Genomic DNA, 10,530 nt, shown 5'->3' with positions numbered 1-10,530 from the left:
GTACTTTAGCTCCTACAGCTCTGTTCTTTAAAACTTTGATCTGCTTATCTTCAGCAGGTTTCAGAGCATGGAAAGATGTTATTGGGTTATTTGCAATCTTAGCTTCACGTGTGAGAAACTCTACAAACTGCTGGAAGCTTGGCAATGTGTGACTTTCTTCCTCCACTTCAATTACCTTTCTGTTCCATCTCGAAGTCAGCCAGTCTGGAAGTTTTGCAAGTAACTTCTGGTTCTCATTGCAGTCATTAAGTACATTGAGGCTTCTGATCTGAGTCATAGCTGCCTCACAGCTCCGCAGGAAATCAGCAAACTCTTGAAGTTCGATACTGCTTTTAGAGCTTATCTTGGGCCATCCCTCCAGCTTGTCTCTGAAAGCTTTGGCTATTAGGAATGGATTCCCATATCTTTCCTCGAGGATCCTCCATGCTGCATGATAGGCTGATTCTGAACCAAGCAGGAAGTAGCTCTCTATAGCCTTTTTAGCAGGTCCACTCACATACTTTCGCAAGTAATATATCTTTTCTTCAGTTGGAATGTTTTTCCGATCAATGAGTGTCTGAAAAGAAACCTTCCAGTCATTGAATCTGAGTGGGTCGCCACTGAATATTGTTGGTTCAGGTATCGGAAGACGACCTGCACTGATGGACTCTGCAAGTGCTCTAACAAGAGCTGCTGTGCTGTCATCTTGCTTTGAGTGTCCCCAGTCTTGTGGTGAGGAATGGTGCTGCAACAGATTATTTTCATGTTTCGCTTCTTCCCTTTCCTTAATACAGACACTTTGATGGAGTAGACTGCTTATTTCTTCATCTGAGCACTGACTCTGATCATACACTCGCTGACGTGCCTTAGCAGCTTTTAACTTTTTAACTGTTTCTAGTCGCTCCAGTTGTCTGCGCTTTGCTTCTAGCACCTTTTGTCTCTCTGCAGCTTCAGCTTCAAGCTTTTCCAATTCCTCAATGCAACACTCTTGTTCTAGTAGTACTTCTAGAGTAGCTTCATTGGCAGCAACTTCAGCAGCGGCATCTTGTCTGCTAGCAGAAATCTGACTTGAATGTCTGGAGCTGCCTTGAGCATGAGAGGACTTTGTGAATTGGGATCTGACACTTATCTTGTCTGATGCTACAGACTTGAATATAGACGATGTCGCCCTGTGGCCTTGTTCTTCATTTCCTCCACCATTATCTGCTGTCTCCAAACGATCTTTTGCACTTTGGATGATCTTCCTGGTTACTGCATCACAGGTGTCAATTCTGCGACGTGTGTCCTGATCAGGGTTATCTATGTGCCTCAACTCTTCATAAGCAATGTTCAGATTTTTTGAGGCTACGCTTACTTTGCTGATGTATTCATGTAGCAGGTTGTTAGAGCATTGTCCACTCAGGGCTCGCTTGGCGTCCTTAGCGATAGCCTTCCACTCCTCATATCTCACAGTGAAACTGTGAGCAAATCTTCTTATTTGCTCACTGTACAGTTCTTGGCCCTTTTCCGTTAATTTTCGGACTCTTTGGCTTCTTCTAGGTTCTTGTGAGGAAGTGTGGTCTTCAGCTCTTGTGCCTTTAGTGGCCTGTGGTTGTATGTCTATGCACTGCTGCTCTACATTTTTCCCTGCACTAACCTGCTTTCTGCTAGAGGTATGACTAGGCTCTGACATTGTTACTTGGTGTACTTAATTTTGGGTTAAATGTAATTTGGCAAGAAGCTAAGTGATTCACTTCTCATAAGCTATTCACATTCATAAACTTTCTACCACTAGTATTAGTCTTTAGAAAATATTCACATCTACTTCACACAAATCAATATCCCGTTATTCTGTGAAATGCAAAATTCAGTCTATTATGCAGAACATTTTCATTCAAGTCTCTTAGTTGCAGCTTAGTTAACACTTAAGCATGCACACAACTATACCGTATGAATATGAAGGCAAAAATATGTCACAGTCTCTTGTGGAAAATATTTAAGCTTTTTGGCTTCAGCTGGATTCGTGGTAGGGCACCTGGATTTTTTTATGGATGCTGCAGATGTGTAAATGTCAGGGGCAGATGCACACTCTTGGATGTAGAGATGTCCCTTCTTGCCCATGGATCACAGCTCTTTGGTACTGTCTTCCTCGTCTACTCATGCAGAGCAGATGAGTTCTCACTGTAGCTCCCCCAGTGACAGGCATGAGGCAAGAGGTCTTGGTTAAAATACAGGGCTTTAATGTTGGTCAACCCGTGAGAACTGGTTTGAAGAAAGAAAATTAACAAATTAACAAAATAATGCTATATGCATGTCTCAACATATTGTGTTACAATCCAGCCATTTACAGCTAGATACTTTATATGTTATACATCAGAAAAAATGGCACATGAAAACATATATCAACACAAACACCCTTATAGTAAAATTTACAGTTAACAAACCTCATTGCTGCTTATCACAAAGAGGTGCTAAACATCCTTTCAGATCTCCCGTATCATCTTCTGTCTATTTTCTTGTAAATTTATCCACTTAAACACTACAACAGCGGAATAATCAGTCTCTTTCGCCGTAAAGTTTTTCTCAGTGCGTCGCTCAAAAGCGCCCGGCCAGAAACTTCCGGGCGGAACCAATAATTAGATCCGTCTTGCTGTTAACATTCAAATACAGAAACAACAGAATAGTAAAAGTGCTAATACAGAAATAAACTGGCATCAGGCAGTTACAATCCCGGAGTAATTAATGTACTCAAACAGTACACTGACTGAACTGCTGTGAAGAGAGAACTGAAGATGAACACCGAGTCGAGCCGGAAAAAAGAACAAAAGATTGACTCGTTCTCGAGTCATGAACCGGTTGCATCGGTTTTTGGATCAGTTTTTGGGAAGTTTGGTTCTTTTCAGTGAACTGGTTCTTTCGGACAGTTCGATTCAATAAACCGGTTGGGGGAAGGGGGAAAAAACGGTTCACCAGTTCTTTTGCGTTTTGCGTAATGGCGTAATTGGTGATGATTGCCTTCATTCAAGCCTTCGGTTTACCCACGCTCATAACATTAGCACAGAATCAGTTCAGAATCAATCACCAAAAGAACCAGTTTGGTTCAGACGCGCTGTGTGTCAGTGTGTTTCACACTGAATCATGCATGAGCAGTATCATCAGCTCCTTGGTTCTTGAATCGGATGAGTCGTTCGTTCGTTATCTAGCTTGGCTCTGTGTTCATCTTCAGTTCTCTCTTCACAGCAGTTCAGTCAGTGTACTGTTTGAGTAAATAAATTACTCCAGGATATTGGTTTATTTTGACTCAGAGGGAGCCAAGTCAACCAAGTTAAAAAAGTTAACAGCTTAAGTAATTTGTGGATTAATACTTATTGGAGACGCGAACCATTTCAAACGATTCAGTTCGATTTGGTGAGCTGGTTCAACCGGTTTACAAAGAAGAACCAGTTAAATCGAATTATTCGTTCACGAACCGGATATCACTACACTGCAGTAAACGCGCTCACAACAGACCCGGAAGAGAAGACAATGCTGAATAAAGTCGTAGTTTTTGTTATTTTTGGACCAATGGACTACTTGAACTACTTTGACGATGTTTTTATTACTTTTCAGGACATGGAAAGTATACTGTACATACACTTTCAGTGGATGGACAGAAAGCTCTAGGACTAAATCTAAAATATCTTAAAATGTGTTCGGAAGATGATCGGAGGTCTTACAGGTTTGGAACGACATGAGGGTGAGTCATTAATGAAATTATTTTTATTTTTGGCAGAACTAAACCTTTAATATGTGCACAGCAGAGTACCACTACTGAATAGGCTATTTAAGTTGAAGAGTGTCATATTACTTACTTTAATGGTTCCATAAAAGCAGGAAGTGGTTAATTTGAAAATTAAAATTAAAATGTACTGTTCTCTACTGTGTACAAATGTATCAGTATAACTCAGCTACGTACAGTAATCTAAAATGTATGTATTATATGGTCAAACAAAAACTCTGCATCAGGATCCTGCTTTTAAACTATTTTTTTCCAACATTTTATTTGGTTAGTGTTTGTTACTATGAAGGGCCATGTTGGTACTGGAGATTTTATTTTTATTTTATTTTATTTAAATTTTATTTTAAAAACAGCTCCTGAAAATAACAGTGCCATGTAGCCTAAACTCATAGGCCTATAAATAAAATTATAACATCATTTATAAATAAACATGATGTCTGATATGCAAATATAGTCTCAAATATAGCAAATTCATTGGCTGCGGTGTGTGTTGTCATGTAAACATGGATGAACAGCGTGTGTAGACATGATCAAATTTCATTCATTGTGTTTAATAACTTTTGGCCCTGTCTGCCTTCCACACTCATGTTTACTCACAAAACTGTGCATTTACAACAGCAACAAATAATTTAATGTAACCTCAATATTATATTGTCATATTTATCAAAATAAAACTGAACTATGTTAAACTATGTACTTTGTTCTTTTGTATACAGGGCTTGCATTAAGAAATAAATTACAGAACAGAAAATGTTTCTGGAACACATGACCGCCTTCTTTCATTTGACTTTACCCTGTTCAATCTCAATTACCCTCCACCAAACTCACCGTACAGTTTAGGGGTCTGTGCTAAAACTCAATGGGTTTGGAGCAGCAAGAGTTACTCAAGTGTCGCTGTTGGACATTTTCATTGTCTATGTTCATAATATGTGTATTATTTTTATTGTTATTTTTTAAGAAGGCACTGCCTCCTTTGCCTGCATCAGGCTACATGCAGAGAAGTCTTCACAGGAATGTGGGAGGGGAGTACATGAGCCAGTGGAAAAAGGCAGATTGGAAAAAATTAAGGAGGGGTTTTCTGTGTAAACACAGAACATGAGACACCTGCACTCAGGTAGGATGTTGATCTCTCTTTCTTACTGCATCTTAAAAAAACAACAACAAAAAAAAAAACATTAAGATATTTTTGATAGCAAAAAACATTGTATATATTGTTATATTATTGCCAATTTATTAATGAATTTATGTATTGAAAAATAATGTTGTTTTTTTTTGGATTAAGAATGTTAAAACTTACATGGCGTATATATACAATGATGTAAAGCCTTTTTCAATATTATTAATAACTTATTTTTTTTTTATAATACACAGCAGTTTGCATATTGCAAACATAACCTATATTTTATGTTTTCTCTAAACATTTCTTCCTTTTAAATCCAACAGTCTCTTTTCAAAATCAGATTTTCTTTTTCTTTTTTTATTATACAAATAAATGTTTATTTCACATTTCTGGTCACTAATGCTATGCAACAGCTTTAGTAGGTTAGCAACCTGAGCCCTCATTCATCTTTAATGTGAATGAACATGATAGGACCCAAGTGACCACACACACACACACAAAGGATTTAGATTTTTAGATCCCTTTTGTCCTCTGTTGGACTGGTCAATAACAAAGCAATTTTGTTCCTATGTGTTTTTGTTGTTGTTGATTGTTGTGATCTGTTGCAGAGTATGTCACTTTGATTATTTCACTTGTTTGTGTAATACATCTTATCTGTTTTAGATTACAAATACATAAAACATAAAATAATATTTAGTTCAGTTTATGAAATGGGGGATAGTCCTTCATTCAATTACTGGGGTCAGATTTTCTAAGAAGAATTATTATTATTATTTTTTTTTTTACTAACATACCACTGTAAATTTGATACTTTCCCTCTTTCATTGCTGTTTTACTCTTGTTTTTGCACAAGGTCAATGTGCCAGGATAATAATGTGTGAGACTCCATAACCATTAACATAAATTATATCTGGAAGTCCTGCATTTAAATTTCACAGAGATTGCAGAGACAATAAAAGCACAAAATGTTACCATGTCAGTCAATGCCCATAGTATCAGTTGTCAAACTCAGGAGGCTAAAGGCTTTTGTGAGACTGTCCTAGTTCTCAGTTGCCCCCAGTGGTTATCAGTAAAATGTGTGTGATTCAACAGAAGACTAGTGTTCTGCTAAAAAAGACACTACAACGGACTGTATTACAAAGTGATGACCTCTTCAGCAAAGCCCGAAGCAACCAAGGCATTCAATTACTTTGTATCGCTATGAGAGGATTACAAAATTGCTAAATGTGCTTATAGAAACATTTCACTACAGTTTCCAGTTGAAATAAACACTAGTGGCAGTAAAAAAACACACACACATACACACACACACACACACACACACACAAACAAATACCTTTAATTCTGTTTCCACAAACTGTGATAAAGGGGCACATCAAAAAAAGAAAAAAAAACAGAAAAAAACAAAGACATATTTTTGTACAGTGAGCAAAGTACTGTTATGAGCTCGAAACACTTTTTACCATAGCGCATGATTTGTAAGCACATTTAGATTTCTGCATCACATTACAAATTCCTTATGTATGGCTTTTCTGATGTAGTAAATTTGCACGTGAAACATTACAAGCAATGCAGTATAATATTTCTTTATGATGCTGTGCTGTATAATAAACCCACATCTGCAAAGGAGAATAAATTATATACATATGTGGTCAAAATTTTACATACACTGTCTAGAATCTGCTAAATGTTAATTACTTCACCAAAATAAGTGGGATCATACAAAATGCATGTTATTGTTTTATTTAGTACTGACCTGAATAACATATTTCACATAAAATACATTTTGTAATAGTCCACAAGAGAATTTTTTTTTTTTTTTTTATAACCTTGTTCAAAAGTTTCAATATGCTCAATTCTTATTAGTGTGTTGTTACCTGGATCATCCACAACTGGATGTTTTTTTTTTTCTTGTGATAGTTGTTCATGAGTCCCTTGTTTGTTCTGAACAATTAAACTACCCTCTGTTATTCAGAAAAAAAATACTTAAGGTCCCAAAAATTATTTAGTTTTTCCAGCATCTTTTGCCTATTTGAACCCTTTTGAGATACATGTTTTTTGGGGCAACAGAGGGACTCATAAGCAACTATTACAAAAGGATCAAATGGTCACTGAAGCTCTTTAAGGAAAATCGATGCAGTAAGTGTAAGCTTTCAAACAGAATGAAGATCTGTACATTATTCTTATTTTGGCTAATATATATATATATATATATATATATATATATATATATATATATATATATATATATATATATATATATATATATATATCACATTTCCATATATATATAAGTTGAATAATATGTTGAATTTACCCAGATCTTCAAATTCAAAAAGGAAATTCCACCTCCATGCTTTTAACCCATCATGTTTCATTCTGGAGCATCAATGGGCATTTTAACTTTTTTTAATAGTGGCATGTAAGTCCCTCAGTTGTCCTCAGTGTGAGAAGATGAATCTCAAACCATACAGTCATGTTTGGAAAGCATTTAAATAGAGGTTCAAAAGATGCTGGAAAGTCAAATAATTTCTTGGACCTGAAGGATTTTTCTGAAGAACAGCAGCCAGTTTAACGGTTCAGAATAAAACAAGGGACTCATGAACAACTATCACAAAACAAAAGCAAAAATAGAAATCATCCAAGTAACAACACAATATTAACAAACTTTTGAATGGGTCATTTTTATAAATTCAATTTTTTTCTCTCTTGTGGACTATATGTAAACTTCTTTTTTGGTGAAATATATCTAGGTCAGTACTAAATAAAACAACAACATGAATTTTGTATGACACCTCTTATTTTGGTAAAATAATTAACATTTTGCAGATATGCATTTTGTAGCTTATAGTGCCTCTTGTGGACATATCATAAAAAGTGCAGTGAAAGTACCCAGAACATAATTCAGGTTTTACATACATATAGGCAGAGTCACATATTTCCAATAAATCCTGGTTGTATTAACTGTACACAGTATGTGTGTGGTATTTTGTAACAAGAATTTTTAAATTTTTCCAACAGGTATCATCAGTGAAACTGAAGTTCAGAAAGCCTTTAGAATGATGCTGCTTGGGTCACACTTCCACAGGAGGCCCTTTCCAGCAACTGTATCTCAACCAGTTTCCAGCACCCCTGTGCGGCTTTCCAGTTCAGTCTTTGAGAAACATGAGGTCTCCTCCCAGTCTCTCAGCTCCTTTCCTACCTGGATAACACAAGCACTATGTGACTTATCACAGAGTGAGCAGGAACTCCAGCAGCTAAGAGAATGGCAAACTGCAGAAGTGGACAAAGTAAACCAGGGTTTGGATTCTGCTATTCTTGGAGCTCAGAAAAAGGAACGCTACCTACTGGAGAGAGTCGAACAAATACATAGGGATACCCTGCAACAGATACAACAAATAAAAAGAGAGAATGCAGCTGCAGTTCGGGTAGGACAGTCTCTGGTAGACAGGCAGCTGAGAAAGGTGGGCCAACTGAGAGAACAGATCCACATGTGGGGTAGATATCCAAGTGGGCCCAATAAAAGTCAGTTACTGAGAGGTGTTCGGGAGCTGATACAACCGTGGGAAATCTCTCTCTCTCTAAAAAACGTACATTTCCAGCTTTGCCAACAGCCAAGTACCATACCTTTTGGGGAGGTTATTGTGCAAGAGAACAACCTGAGTTTTCCAGTTGGTGTCTGTGGACCACAGGGCAACAAGTGTGCTATCCATGCTGGACATTTGCCACATGAGAACTATGTGGCTGTATCTGAACAACTGCATACTCCATGTAAGCTGGGAGCTGTAGGTGGAATGGACAAAGAAACATACAGGACAAATACTGGAACCTCGCGTGTTGTCAGGAAGATTCGTATATCAACAACTGAAGAGAATGAATTGGGAGATGCAGCAAAACTCCAAAGCCCCAAACCACAAAATTTTTTTGGTTGCAAATGTGACAAATCTGAGTCATCCCAGGATGAAGAGCTGGAATCACCTGGTTCTGACATCCGTGGAGATGACCTGTTTTTGGCTATCCATCCAGTGTCAAGCCAAGCAGAGTCAGAAGAAAAGTGGCCAGTAACTGAAACAAATGGAGTCAGAAAAAACTCCAAAGACTACAAAAATCAAAGGACCCTACTCCCAGTCTCTAGCAAAGAACCTTCCTGTCCCCCTGAGGATAATGGACTCAAACACCATAAAGGAAGTCAAGGATTCAGAGGAGGAATGTTACATTATGTTAATGATAATATGCCACCAACTAATTCCAATTACAGGGGTGCTAAATCAAGCTATCACAGCTATTTAGATCTTTCTTCGAAGGAAGCAGCAAAGTTAAGTCAGTGCTCTGGTGAACTGAGGCGACCTTCCTCTCCAGCAGATAGCATTGATTCAAACTACACATTCATTGTCAGGTCAGGAAGCAGTCTTAGTGAGTCTATAAAAGGAGGGAAAAAACGGTCTATATCTACAGCCGACCTTTCTACCAGGGGCCGTCCTTTGATTAACAGAAAAGGAGAGAACGTAAAGAGAAAGATGAACCGCTGCCCGTCAGAGAGTCCTCCCTGTACTAATTCGGAACAAGGCCCTAAAGTTTCTGAAGACCAGGAATCAAAAGACCATTCAACAGCAGGCTTCTCTGAGGTATCCAGTAGAATTTGCAGATCTTTGTCTTTGTCTGCTATAGAGGGAAAAGCTATGCAGCAAACCAGATGTCAGCAGAAGAAAGATAAAAGAAGTGGGGAGAGATCAAATATGGGGCTATTTATGGTTGAGGAGGAGAAGAGTAGTAGAAAAGAAGTTGGACATCTGGTCAAAAAAATTGGCAAACAAGGATCAGGACGCACTGATTTCACCTTACCCAGTGGAGTTCATGCCACCCCTCAAGGGCAACTGTTTGTGGTGGACTGTGGAAATGTCCGTGTGCAGATAACTGATCTACAAAGAAATGTTGTACAACAAATCTCTCCTCCAACATGTGAGGGCACTTCCAGACATTGTCGTAACTTCTTTGATGTCGCTAGTAATAGTAAGGGCTTAATAGCCCTTACTTGTGCTGCCGAACGTGTACTCTTTGTGTTTAGCCGCCATGGCCGCCTTCTACAGACCTTTGGAGGATCAGGGTCAGCAGGTGCTCAGCAAGATCTGGAAGCTCCAAGAGGAGTCACTGTGACACAGCAAGATGAGTTCTTGGTGGCAGATATACGGCGTGGAACCTTAACAGCCTTGAATTTGGATCCTAAGACAGGAGCTAAGATGGAGCGCACAGTTGTTACAGGCTTCCGTAGGCCTTACCTGGTGGCAACTTGCTTGAAATCTGGTTTGATAGCTGTCTCTGAGAGGGGCAATGAAACTGGACAGGCACCTTGTATAAAGGTGCTAGAACCTGGTTGGAACACCATTCGTATCTTGGGAATCTGTTCTGGCATGGGTCCTGTCCTTTCAAATCCTTGGGGCATTTCTATTGATGCAGATGGAGATGTGCTGGTTGCAGACTGGGGAAAGCAGCACTGTATTGTGCTTTATCCTTCAATAGGTGTTGGTCGGTCTATTGTGAGTCAAGGTCTAAGCAGCCCTAGAGGCCTTGCTGTGCTGCCTGATGGCCACCTTGTAGTATCAGACAGCATGAACCACTGCGTTAAGATTTATCACTACAAGTGAAGTATACATGCTGTCAGTAACCTTCAAATATC

The sequence above is a fragment of the Carassius auratus genome, chromosome 26 (genome assembly GCF_003368295.1).
Source record: "Carassius auratus strain Wakin chromosome 26, ASM336829v1, whole genome shotgun sequence".
Lineage (NCBI taxonomy): Eukaryota > Metazoa > Chordata > Actinopteri > Cypriniformes > Cyprinidae > Carassius > Carassius auratus.
Note: the sequence above shows the minus strand (reverse complement) of the source record.